Source organism: Oxyura jamaicensis, chromosome 3 (assembly GCF_011077185.1).
Source record: "Oxyura jamaicensis isolate SHBP4307 breed ruddy duck chromosome 3, BPBGC_Ojam_1.0, whole genome shotgun sequence".
Lineage (NCBI taxonomy): Eukaryota > Metazoa > Chordata > Aves > Anseriformes > Anatidae > Oxyura > Oxyura jamaicensis.
Window position 1 is genome coordinate 52,025,163 of NC_048895.1, and position 13,103 is coordinate 52,038,265.

At 35.7% G+C, this 13,103-nt stretch overlaps 1 protein-coding gene across 1 annotated transcript in view; it reads left to right on the forward strand.

Annotated features, from left to right (window-relative positions):
• Nucleotides 1–13,103, forward strand: part of ESR1 (estrogen receptor 1) — a 167,171-nt gene that overhangs the window by 113,849 nt on the left and 40,219 nt on the right.

Genomic DNA, 13,103 nt, shown 5'->3' on the forward strand with positions numbered 1-13,103 from the left:
ATCTAAATATATTAATTATTTAGTTCCCTTTTGAGATCAAGTTTACTTAGATTTTTGTAATATATCTCTACATTTCTGCTAAGCCCATAGTATTACAAAGCCCATGTATTACAAATTTAATTGTCAATTTTCCATTTCAAACATAAATTAGAACTCTTGCATAAGTTTTGGGTCTGGAAAAAGATACAGAATAGTAATTTTTTTCTGAATATTTTTTTCCACTGGAAGTGGATATTGTTATTTTTAACATTTTGTTGCATCACAGTTGCTTACCTTTAACACCTCATTTCTATGAGGGAATTTAAGAATTTAGAGACCATTTTGGTTGAAGTTATGTTATACATTTTTTCATGTGGTTTAATTAATTAATATCAGTGAAATGAGAGTGCAGTTTCATTATTAAGGTTCATCATCTTTAAAAATGTCAGTCTACAAGGTTTCTTTTCAATAAATTAACATTTAAGTGCTTATGAAAAATTTATTACAGATCCTGTAATTTTACTTTGTAAAATACCAGCATACACAATAATTTATACTTTACATTCACTGGGATTCAGATTTTTTAAAGTTTTTACTGGAGCTGTTTATTTCAATAAAATTGTGTAGCTGTCTTATGAAAGGATGTTGGAGAACACTTCCACCATTTTCACTCACTGTTACAGAGTACATTACCTCAACAGCATTACTTGGGTTATGCCATTTTTCTGTTTTTCTTCATTTAAACTTGGCAAGACTCTTTCTGCTAAATCAATAACCCATAAAAGCTGAGTCTTTTCCAGAACTTATGGGTTCCCTTTTTAGCACTTTTCACATGTCACTTTGTGGGCTCCAGCTATGACCAATGAGAACCTCCAAGTTTCTCATAACATCTCATAGGAAATCACCTGAGAATTTTATTCTTTCAGTGGTAAAAGCCTGATCCACAGTATGTTCAAGTCAAGGATGCATTCTTCTGTTAATCTGATGTGCTTTGGATCATGCCATTAGAAAATGCTTTTGGAAGGTGAATGTATGATCGTGATGTTAAAGTGATACACTATCAAAACAGCTGAATTCAAATTATATTTATACTAATTTTAGAGAGATAATTAATCTAACTGTGATAAAAAACATTACTTTATACCCAATGTGAATTCACCACATTCTAAATTCAGTATGTTTTTCAACTGAAAACATTTGTTTTCTCTGACATTCGATTTAGATAGTTAATGTAATTAATCAAAATGTGTTTTGGTATATAGCAACAGTGTTAGGGAACTCAGATCTATTTTTTATTCAGAAATCTCCGTGAAACCTCTTGTTCCAAGATGATTACATCCAGGAAATATAAAACCCAGCTTGCTTTGCCAAATATATCCTTTGTTTCCTAAGCAAACTTCTGATTTGGAAAACCAAATGTATAAGGTTATCAACTATTTATGTATATCCAATGTATTTTACATTTAAACTAATTAAACTAAGACAAATGTCTCTGTGTATATACATGAATAAGTGCTCTAACAGGTGAATTTTGATATAAAACAGGTGAACTTTGGTTTAAAAAAAATCCCTTCCCAGTCATAGTTGTATCAATTAGACACTTTAATCTTACCAAATGAAAGTTTTAACACAGAATATGAATAGTTTGGGTATTCTGAACGTGTGTCTTTGCTTGATGCCTCTTTGGTTCTTGGCATCCTGATTTGCACAACCGTATACATGTCCAAAAGCATAAATTAATGTATTTTAGAAAGTAGATTTAAAAAAATTAAGACCCAATAGTTTATCTGTCTCTAAAATTTACTTCTCTTCATTGTTCTGAAAGGATTTTTATTTTTTTTTCAGGGAGGAGTATGGGGGGGTGTTCTTGGTTGTAGAAAAGTCTTAGTTCTCATATTAAATAATAGAAGTAATAATCATCTTTCAAAGATAGGACTCTTGCTTGGATTGTTAGCTGAAGTTTCCTTCTGTAATGTCCTAGCAATACCTGTACTTTAACAGAAATGTATCTGATAACATAAGTTGTATTTTCTCCTCTACAGTATGTTAAATTTGAATACTGTCTTATTACTAGGAATTACACAATACTGATTAATTTGAGAGCTTTTTTTTTTTTTTTTTTTTTTTTTTTTAATATATACGTTATACATAAGCAGAGAAACTGAGCAACTGCTTTTTCTTTTATTTACTTTGTATAACAGCATTGTGGGATTCCACTCAGTTGTTTTCTCAGCTAATTTACTACAGTTTCAAGCTTCAGAACCCAGGGTAAAAACATTTTTCTAAAGAGCGAATGTGCTTTTAACATGTACCAAAAAGCAACAGGAAGCAACCTCTCCTACGCATATCTCTCAAGCCTTGGAAGCACTGCACAAATTCATTTAGTTAAATGCAGACTCTTAGCAGATGGAAAGGAAGGAACAAAGTTGTTGTGAGTTGCTGGCTTGAGAGCATATTTGCTGAGGATAGAAGAAAATGATATTAAAAGAACAGAAATTCAGTGAAGATGCAGCTTAAAAAGGACTTTCAGGATTGTGTTTGGAGTTTATATTGCCATGTAGGTGTTAAGAGCAAGTGTGTCAAGGCAACAGGTAAAGTCCTTGTTTTGGTCAGCCAATCTTTCTGATGATGTAAATAGGTGGTCATGGATGAAGAAACAGCTAATTAGAAGATGGACTTGTTAGAAATAATTTTATTCTACAAAAAGGAATAGTGAAAACATTGTAATCATTTGCCTAGTCTCATGGACAGAAACCTATTGTAGAGCCTTGCTGAGGACAGTCTCCAAATTGAAGTGAGGAGCTTTGCAGATGTGTCCTGATTGTAAAGGCAACAATCGATCCAAATTTTTATTTTAAATTGTTCAGCATTAGTTCAAAGTTCTGACTTAGTATTAACAAATTTGCATAAATTTACTCTGCAGTCTTGATGATGTTGACAAATTGTTATGGAAAAGAGAACTTGTGGAAGCTTGTTGTGCATAACCTTACAGAACAGTCTTCAGTATTTAAGTATAACACGATTGTTAACTGAGCTCATAACAAAGTTCTCCCATGACAGTGTATTTCATAATATGCCAAGTCCATAAAAGTTTGTTTTAATTTTCCTTTGAAACCTTGGCCACTGATACAAATGGACTTGCCAGATGACATGTGCAAAAAATTTGTACAGTGTCGTATGACATACACAAAAAATTCAGGATGCCCCACAGGACCTGTTCTTTACATGGCCTAATGGGTATTTTGGCTTAAATCCTCCCAGATGGCCTCTTTAAGACAGTAGTGATGCCTTCTGATTACTCTAGCCAGCTGGGATAGCAAGCAGCTGCACCCAATGTGGATGCAAACAGATTGTGGTGGGCTAGAATTTTTGTACACGTGTAAACTGAGCTTTTTACCATTTAATTGGGACAAATCACTAAAAATCACATGTTAACAGGTATTAGTAGATGAGTAACTATGGTGCTCATTTCTGAATCATATATTCCTGAAAAATATGTCTTTCTACTTTCTCCTTGGCCTACATAATATCTTGGGGATATACTACCACCTTCAATTTCAAATAATGATTTTTTTGTTGTTGTTAGTTTAGTGAATTATGCTCATGGTCTTTTATACAATGAGCAAAACCATTTATTTGCTTTTCTACAGAAATGCTGATACGTCAAATGAATTAACTCACTGTTCTTTATTATTCACTTACTGTTTATATCATAATATCTATATCTGAAGTTCTGTATTCTCTAAAGAAAGCTGGTATTACCAATGTCAACATGGTCAACATTTTTTTTATTTTTATTTTTATTTTTATTTTTATTTTTTTTTTGTGGAGAGGTTCTGGAGATGGTAGGAGACATAATGAGCTCATGCAGAGCTTTAAGGAGATTTTGTTGTAAGGGTGAAATCTTTGGCACTGCTGCTACAATCCTGTATAACTATTTACCACAAGTACAGTAGCTGTACAACTTAATAGCCCTAAAATGGTACGCTGGGCACACAAGCTTTGAAGTTTTGAGATGATTCACGGTGTTGTACTTATTTTATGGCTTCATGAACCGAAGAGATAAACATTTTGGCACTGTTTTTTTTTTTTTTTTTTTTTTTTTTTCTTTCTATTTCAAAGCCACAGAAGTTGCTATTTTCTAAAGATATTGTTTTCCTATTTGACCTTTTAAACTGCTTTGATTGTTAAGTTAGGAACAGTATGTAAAGAGGCCAACAATAGCCACAACTTTACATTGCACTTCAGTGACACCAAACCTTGAAAAAAAAAAAGTGAACATGTAGTGGAAAGAAAGCAACCTTGTACAAGAATGGTGTATCTTAGTAGCTCTAGATGTCTTTAGGCATGGGGCAGTTTGCAGAGCTTTCATGTGCAGTTGTCCTTCTGGCAGTAATTTACAATTAGCTTAAAAAAGACATGATTTGCAGCTGCTGTAACAGTTTTTTTTTTTTTTTTTTTTTTTTTCTTTTTTTAACAAACCTTCCAAAATAGCTGCAAAATAGCTTCCCTCTTTTGACTATTTGGTTTGCTGTGGAGTTTTGTAGCAATGTTATTAGAAAAAAAATCCTCTGCTTATCAGTTACTTTAATCTGTAGAAGTTATAGTCTAACTAATCCCCAATAGATCTGTAAGTGAAAGAGGAATGCTAGCAAGCACCTGGATCTCACTTTATGGATGCTTTTTTCTAATTTAATTTCTGTGAAGTTTCAATTCATTGCCATGAATTCAAGAGATAAGAATCAATCCTTATAATGGAATAAGGTAGTCAGTTATCATTTGAATTCAAACAGCAGATTGAGAGGTATCATGCAATAACAGGATTATGTGAGGCAACAGAGTAAGGTTAAGACTATTGGATATCATATAAAAGCTTTCCATCACAGTGTTTTCTTACTCTGGGAGGCATCTTTAGTCTTCCATGTCTATAGTGTGTAAAAAACAACAGCCTCCCCCCTTTCTCTCCTCCTTGGTCATCTTCTGGGTGCTGTATGAGACAAAGCTACTCTTGCAAGTAGCTTTTACCGTGACTATTTATAGAATTGTCTTTTAGTGTTTTTGAAATGCAGTGAGGTGTATTTTCTCCTGTAGAGAAACTGAAAGTAGAGAAAAAGACCAGACCATGTAGTGCAAAGGTTTGCTGGTGAGATCCTGAGGTGAAGACACTGATTCTAAAGGATTCTAAAGAACAGGGAGAAGTGGGGGAGAGCTACATGCACTGAGAGATTATGTCAGGTGGGGAAAAGCCAAAGCAGAGAAGGAACAGTTCAGCAGAAGCATTCAGAAAGGTACTTAGACTTTGGCTGCAGGTATGTGTGGGATCAAAACGTATAAACAGGCAATGCTTTCAATAGCTGATACAATAAACTTGAAGACAGTAATAGCAGGAGGAAAAGGACCAGGGCCTGAATAACAGCTCTGATACTGGAAATGTAAGAGGTATCCAAATGCAATGTTTTCGAACTCTAGGGAGAGCCTAGGAGTGTAGAGGGGGAAATAATTGCATCAAAGCTAGAATTAGCAGGCTGACAAGCATCAAAAAGGCTCCAACAGGGAGAAAAAGTATCAAATGCAGCAGAATCAGAGGATGAAGATACTGGGAATCTGTATTAAATTCAGCAACTCAGTCCTGGACTTCTTACTTATTCCTAGGGCTCTTGCTGGAGGACAGTAGTTTGTTCAGGGGCTTTTTGAAGATGTGTCCCTGTCCCTTTTCCTCTTCCAAGCCATTGTCTTTGAGCTTCATGCTTCAGTCTTCCCCCAGGAGTTTTGTGTCAGCGTGGAATACAAGAATATCTTCAAACTTGGATGATTCAATTCAAATTTTCAGACAGGGGAAACAAGGTGAAGACGGGAAAAGTATTTAGAAAACCACTGCCCTAGCTTGACTTTTGATCCTCAAAGTTTCTGTATCAGGGTTAAGGCTTTTAAGAGAATGAATAATGACTGTTAATAACATTAAATATGTGTATTTTCTATCTTTTTTTTTTTTTTTTAAATCCAAAATGTTTCACATGAAGTTACATTTAGACTGAATTTCTGAAAGGACTTTTAAAACTTGCTGATGTTTCTCCTTGGGGTTGCTGAGTGGAATGCTGTGTACACTGTCTCTTTCACAACCCAGACTGGACCTGGGCACTGCTGAGGTGTAAGCCAGAACTCATCTGGGTGGCTGGTGAGAGGCTTTTGAAATAAAGGCAGGGAAAGAGAACTGTGTGTGGGTACAGGAAAAGCTTGGGTATGGGCAGTTTTGCTGTAGACAAGAAGCCAAAGAAATGCAAAGGAAGATGAACTGAGGCAGATAAGAAGATCACAGACATTGGTACATGGGGATCAGTAAAAGCCCGTGCTCTAGTGAAATATTTGTATCCACACAAATAAAATGAATTACTATTTGCTTCCTTTCTCTATCTGAGACACAGCCAGTGTCCTACAAACCCATCAGCATCTGCCACTTGCCATAAAGATGACTAAATAAAAAGTACATATTGCAGAGATAAAAATGTTGTAGAGATAGAAACACTGAATTGCTGGGGAAGCTGCTCTTCCATGATTACAGGCAAATCACCATTCTTCTTTGACCAGGTAGTGACTGATTCCCCAGTTTCCTCAGTTTCAAGCACAAAGACCTTGCTTAGACTTAAATCAGTCTCTTCACAACTTTACTTTCTCTTCTTGTAACATCTACCTGCTTGTTGGTTTACATACTAGCAATATTAGTAAATTTTATTTGGTGATGATCCTAATCAGAAAATAAATGGAGTCTTTGAATAATCTCAGAAGTATACCTTTGAGGCTTTTCTAATGCATAGCTTGCAACATTTCATAATTTTTTTAATTCTCACTAGATTTTCTTATAAAGTCATAACGCTAATTCTGCAGCTTTCCAGATTTTATTTCTTTGTCCAGAAGAATGAGATTCTGAACATTAAGTCACGAGTTGATTCCATTATGCATCATTTGTTAGTATTTCTTTTTAGCAAAGTTCTGTGGCTGTAGTTAAGAGCTCTATTTCTATGTGAGGTGATTTTTTTTTTCAAAATTATGATAAATATCAGTTATTCTTTCTTATGTTGAAAAAACAAACAAACAAACAAAAAACAATAATAGAGTAATTCCTGGAAAGTGCTATACTGTCTTCTCATTCACAGGGTGTGGTGTTTTTACCGTGCTAGGCAGTTGAACACCACAACTGCTCTCTCACTCCCCCTCCTCAGATGAGGAGGGGAAGAAGTAAAGGAAAGAACAACTCACGGGTTGAGATAAGGATAATTTAATTAAAGAGGGGGAAAATATATATATATATAATTAAGGAAATATTATTATTAATTAAACAATTCAACTAAAGGGAAAAAAAGGGAAAGGGGAAGAGGGAGGGGGAAAGGGAATAACTAAACAAAACAAGTAAAGGCTATGTGGAAGTGCAGAGGAAAGAAATTACTCTCTACTTCCCACAAATGAGCGATGCTTGACCACGTCCTTGAAGCAGGGCCTCAACGCACGTAGCCGGTGTTCGGGAGGAGGACAGACGTTTTCGCAACGAGAGCCCACCCCTCCCCTCTTCTTCCTTTTTCCACCTTTTATTGCTGAGTGTGACATCATATGGTATGGAATATCCCTTTGGTTGGTTTAGGTCAGCTGCCCTGCTGATGTTTCTTTCTCACTTTTTGCCCACCCCCTAGGAGGGTCAGAGAGAGTCCTGATGCTGTGCCAGCACTTCTCAGCAGCAGACACAACACTGGTGTGATACCACTGCTGTTCTAGCTACAAGTGCAGAGCGCAGCACTGTATGGGCTGCTGCAGGGAAAGTTAACATCCCAGCCAGACCCAGTACACAGGGGTAGTTAACTTGAAAGGTGACTGCAAAGAGCTATTATATCAAGCATGTTATCCAGCCTTCCAGGGGCCTCATATTTAGTCAATCTGTAATAAGATACAAGTTTCTAAACTAATAAAGAATGACAGAAATTGTCTTTTACTTGTGTTGCATAGCTATAATTATTGTTCTTTGTGCAAAGGAACAGAAAATGTCTATTGCCCTTCTAAATAAATGTGTTTTTGTTAAGATGGAGGTGAATATGTAAAATGTGCTGAAAGTTCTCTCTCTTTTCACGCACCTCCCCCCGATATGTTTCTGATGTTTAGAAATAAAGAAATTAGCTAACAACATTTTCATGACATTTTTGTGACAAATTAATAAAAATTGTCACAAAATGTGTGACATAATGTGTGACATTTTGTGACAGCCCAATATGTCTTTTTAAATGCTATAATGTTTGTCCTCCCAGAGATGTCTTGGTTCCCTTCTTTGTTTTTGGAAGTGAATAGTCTGAAAACAATTAATAAAAGCTTCCAATATAATCCATTTTTTATCTCAGCATAATAAATATATTCATTTTTTTTTTTTTTTAACGGCATTCTTTAGAGCCATGAACCTCAAATACATGTGTTTATCTAAATATCCCTGAAATGAACATTTGCTAAAATATAAATTTAAATCTGAATATGAAATTATCTTGTATATATCTGTTTCTACAAGTGTGTACATATCCAAACACATTTCATAAGTTTTAGCTACAAGTTTTTTTTTAGCTACAAGTTTATTCATAAGTTTCATAAGAACTATCCACATATGTAAGGTTTGTTTTTGTGCACAGTAGTTTTAAAACCAAGACCCAAAGTGCTATTACAAGGCTGAATCTGCTCAGAAATTTCCAGAGTGAGAAGTATTTGAATTACAAGGAACAATGTATATATAAGTAATCTTTTTGTCATATAGTGACAGATTAGAAATAATACCCAACAATTAAGAAGGAACTAACATTCTTCTCAAAAACTACTTACTTAATGGAGGTCATTGAACATTCAATAACTTATGTGTTTGTTTGATAATAAACATTTGAATATGAAATTCTATGGGTTTGGGGGAAAAAAAGAGACAGAAATGAGGATCTATAGTAATAATCCAAAATTTATCTAAAATTTAATGAAAGAAATACTTAAAGTGTACTATTTTCTTTCTAAAAGAAATGATCCCCTTATAAAAACATTTTCTGGTATTTTCCTTTAATTGATAAATAATTTACACTCTTGGATGAACATAACTGTCTTAGAGGTTTCAGCTATGCTGAACCCTGGAGCTTTCCAGGAAACGCTCATTAATTTCCACTCTAAGTAAACAGTAAGTAATGATCTTTCCTGATTTATTTATTTCTTAAAATAATTTACAAAAAGAATATGCAATTGTTGGAAAGCACTGATGCGATATGTATGTGCATGCACACATACCCATTGTTCCCTGTTCACATAATTCACATAAATTGGCCCTTTTTACTTGATGTTTAATAACTTCAGCATAATTCTTTTAGTTTCTTTCCAGTGCTACATGTCTGAGCACAATCAGCTGCAATTCCAGCTTAGAGGTTGTTTGAATATTATCTGTATTAGTTTTCTGTTCAAGTGAGCCATTCACTAAAGTCTCACGTTAGATATGTAGGGGTTTTTAAGATACACAGAAATAATTAGGAAGGATTTATTGTGGACTTTTTCCGGATAGACTCTTGCCCTGTTTGTATTGCTACAATGGTGCATTATATGACACATCTGTTACAGAGTTCATTTATTTTCTCTGATTATCTCTCCAGGAAATGAACTGTGTGTGTGAAGAGTGTGTTGTTTTGTCTGTCTGTTAGTTATGAACTGCTGTGAATTCAAGCTAGTAAAAGCAAGCTAAAGCATATCCCATGGTGGAATGGAGAATGAGAAATCACTCCTCCAGAAGTTTGCTCTCTGATAATAGTGGCCATAAGAAAGCATTGTCTTCTTCCTTCCTTATGAAAGGTGCTGTTCCTTCTGATAAACAGCTGTCCACAACAGTACTCAGCAGGTAGATGAAGATAAATTTATCACTTCTGCTAGAGCCAGGGTCTAGACCTGTAGCTTAAGCCTCTTTAAGAGAGGAGTCATAGAACCAGGAAGAAGGAATGAACATCTTGAATGTCCTGCACCCTTTCTCTATCTAGGCACTTTTGGGTATGAGGGTGATACCCAATGATTCTTTCAGTTATGTAGTATTCCTTATGAGTAGGCTGATCTCAGAAACAAAAGAAAGTGAAACAAAACCTATTGACAGAAATTTCAGTGATTTTGTCTCTGTAGCGTAGGATTTTTGGTTTGGAGTTTTTTGAGTTAATCCAGTAGGAAGTTACAAGGCCAGGAAATAAAGCTAATATTAAGACAAGGGGAAAAGTACAGTTCAAAATCTCACTTGGACTCTAGACAAACTGAGGTGTTCCCCATCTAATTACCTTCTGGAGCATTTGAGGTGATTAAAAAAATAATATTCAAGATATCTCATTTTACTTGATTCACAGAATAGGGAGTGTGATTAATTAGATTTTTTTCCAAAGAAAATTAGATCTTGTCAATAGCCTAATGATGAAACATCTTCTACAACAGCTGCTATCCCTCATAAAACATGGCTGCAAATAGAGAAATGGCCATACAGGTGGCTGACAAATGAGCCAAGTGTTTACTAAAACACTGAACAGTTTCTGACTGGATACATTCATTCTATTAGAAACAACTGACCTGAATATAGCTAAAATAATAATATTACCATGCTGATGTAAATCAATATAGTATTACTGCATGAATGACCTATTTCTGAAATTTCCTTTCATTGCTACAAAAGTGATATTTCATGTGTTTCACATAGATTTGTAGGATGAACTTTGGAAGTCAGTAGGCACTGATGGGGAATATTCTACATGGGGAAATAATCCCATGTAGAACCCACTACCCTTCAGCATGCTAGAGATTGGCCATGTGTTCCCTAGACTGCCACGTGCTTGATCTCTATTGATTTTAAGAGTAAGTTTACTGGTAATGTAAACCTTGATCAGCAGCTTAGAAAGGTCCAGTCATGACTGCTGCAGTCCAGTCCTTCCCTCATCTCCAGCTGCTGTTACTGCCTCTTTCCAGTCCAGACATTACAGCAGTGGAAGGGAGCTGAACTGTCCAAATACCAGCAATGTGCTGACAAGCATCCATAAGCCTCAATGCATGGTCAAAACTATACAAGTAGGAGTGCAACTCAGGGGAAAGGGGTGGAGGTGGGACTGCAGTTTCTGGTAGAAATCAGCTTCAGCTGCTGTGACATTGTAGTTTCTCAAGTATTTCTTCCAGTTGCAGTGATGGCTGGAGTGATTCCTACCCTCCTGCTTCTGCCTGAGCTAGGGCAGTTGTGCAAAGTAGAAGAATTGTTCTGCATTAAATCTCCCTCTATATATATATTAATGTGGGTGTGGGTGTATGTTTCAACTTGCCTTTAATGTGTGTGAGTTCCCCAGTCCAGTTCACTGCAGAACAGTTGAGTCAGGTGGAATGTGAGGGTGACAGTAGGCCAGGAATGAGCAGGCAAGTGTTAAGGGTACTAGAAAGGAAAGTGCTTATATTATCCATAGTGTCAATGGTAAAATATAGCTCTAACTCAAGCCTTTTTCTAATTTAATTTCTCTTTACTTCAACAGAGAGGTCTTTTACAATCTTTCCTGTACAAAAGGCGAAAAAACTAGTTACTGGCACCATTTGCAGTCTTTATACTGCTTGGTCAAGTAGATGTGTAATTTCTACTTTGAGTATTTCTGCTTGATCTGAATGTTCTGAAGTATGTTCTGAAATATTATGGCAGAGCTGTGAGGGGTTGGAGAATCAGTGAGAGGAAGAAGCATGGTAATTTCCCCTTGCTCCTTGTTTTGAAAGAAGAAAGACCCCAAGCTGATTTATCAGGATGCATCCTAGTACACAAAGGATCACAGCTGTTAGGGTTGTCTCCAACCCTAGGGTACAGGAGACTACTTCACAGGAGACAAAGACTGGCTGTTCATTTGCATTTGCTATTTTGATTATAGAGGAAGCATCTGGTTTGCTTTCTGCTGAGCTACTTTGTGGTTGTCTATTCTCATGAATGCTGTTGAGTTGTTGTTCTGCCATTGTCTTCCACAAAGACAACAAAAACTTAGGGAATTTCTTTGGGCTAAGCTTGGTCTGTGTGGGTAGTAAATAGTGACTTGAAGCAACAGAAGCATGTGGCAAACTTTTTGGAAAGGGCAGCTCTGAATTAACTTTCTTCTGCAGGGCAGAATTTTGCAAGAGGATAAGGAAGCCTCTGGTATTTCATTCAGAGATGGTGCAATAAATCAATGGTATTAATTGGTTTATGTGTTGCACATTTTAAAAGCCACATACCTAGGTATGTTCTCAACTGACAGAGAAGAGTTGCCAGTGAAAACCTAGCATATTTATCAACGCCTCATTCAGCTTAATTTTTCTACCCCCTTGGTATTCATATAAGCACAGCTATGTAGAATTTTTTACTCTGATATGAATACCAAATGCACCTTTATTTTTCTCCCCAAGCATACATGCAGAGTTATGTTCTTTTACTGTGGGCCTTTTGGGAAGAATGTTGCCTTACCAATGGGTAACACTGCTGTTGCTCCGGACTTTGCCAATATCTCTCTGTGTCGGTTGTATATAACTCTCTTATAATGTACCACAGTATATTGATACCTAAACTGCTATTAGAGGACTCTGTCTGCTGCATGGGAATGCTGTGAAGCATGTTAAATATCCCTGTTGTGAAACAAAAACAAATCTGAAGATTCTTAGCCTACAGGTATAAATATGAATTCAATCTGCTATTATTTTTTATAATATTCTGTATGTTCCTGCTCAGTGCTTCTCGTTGCCACAATGTCTCATATCTTGCAGGAGTTTTGCTTGCTACTTTATTCAGGTATTATGCAAGGTTATCACAAGAATTAATCTTTAATACTGCTGCCTAAGTCCTTCTAAGAAAAATTGAATTATAGCTAAGCTGAAATACTGAGATATATTAAAACATGTAACATATGATATCTATTTCTCATGTTTCCTCCCTATGTTTTTGTACCTTTGTTCCACTCTATGCATTTTTTTCTTTTTATTTTCCTTTTCATTTTCCTTTTTCTTCTTTTCCCTTTCCTTTTTCCTTTCCTTTCCTTTCCTTTCCTTTCCTTTCCTTTCCTTTCCTTTCCTTTCCTTTCCTTTCCTTTCCTTTCCTTTCCTTTCCTTTCCTATAC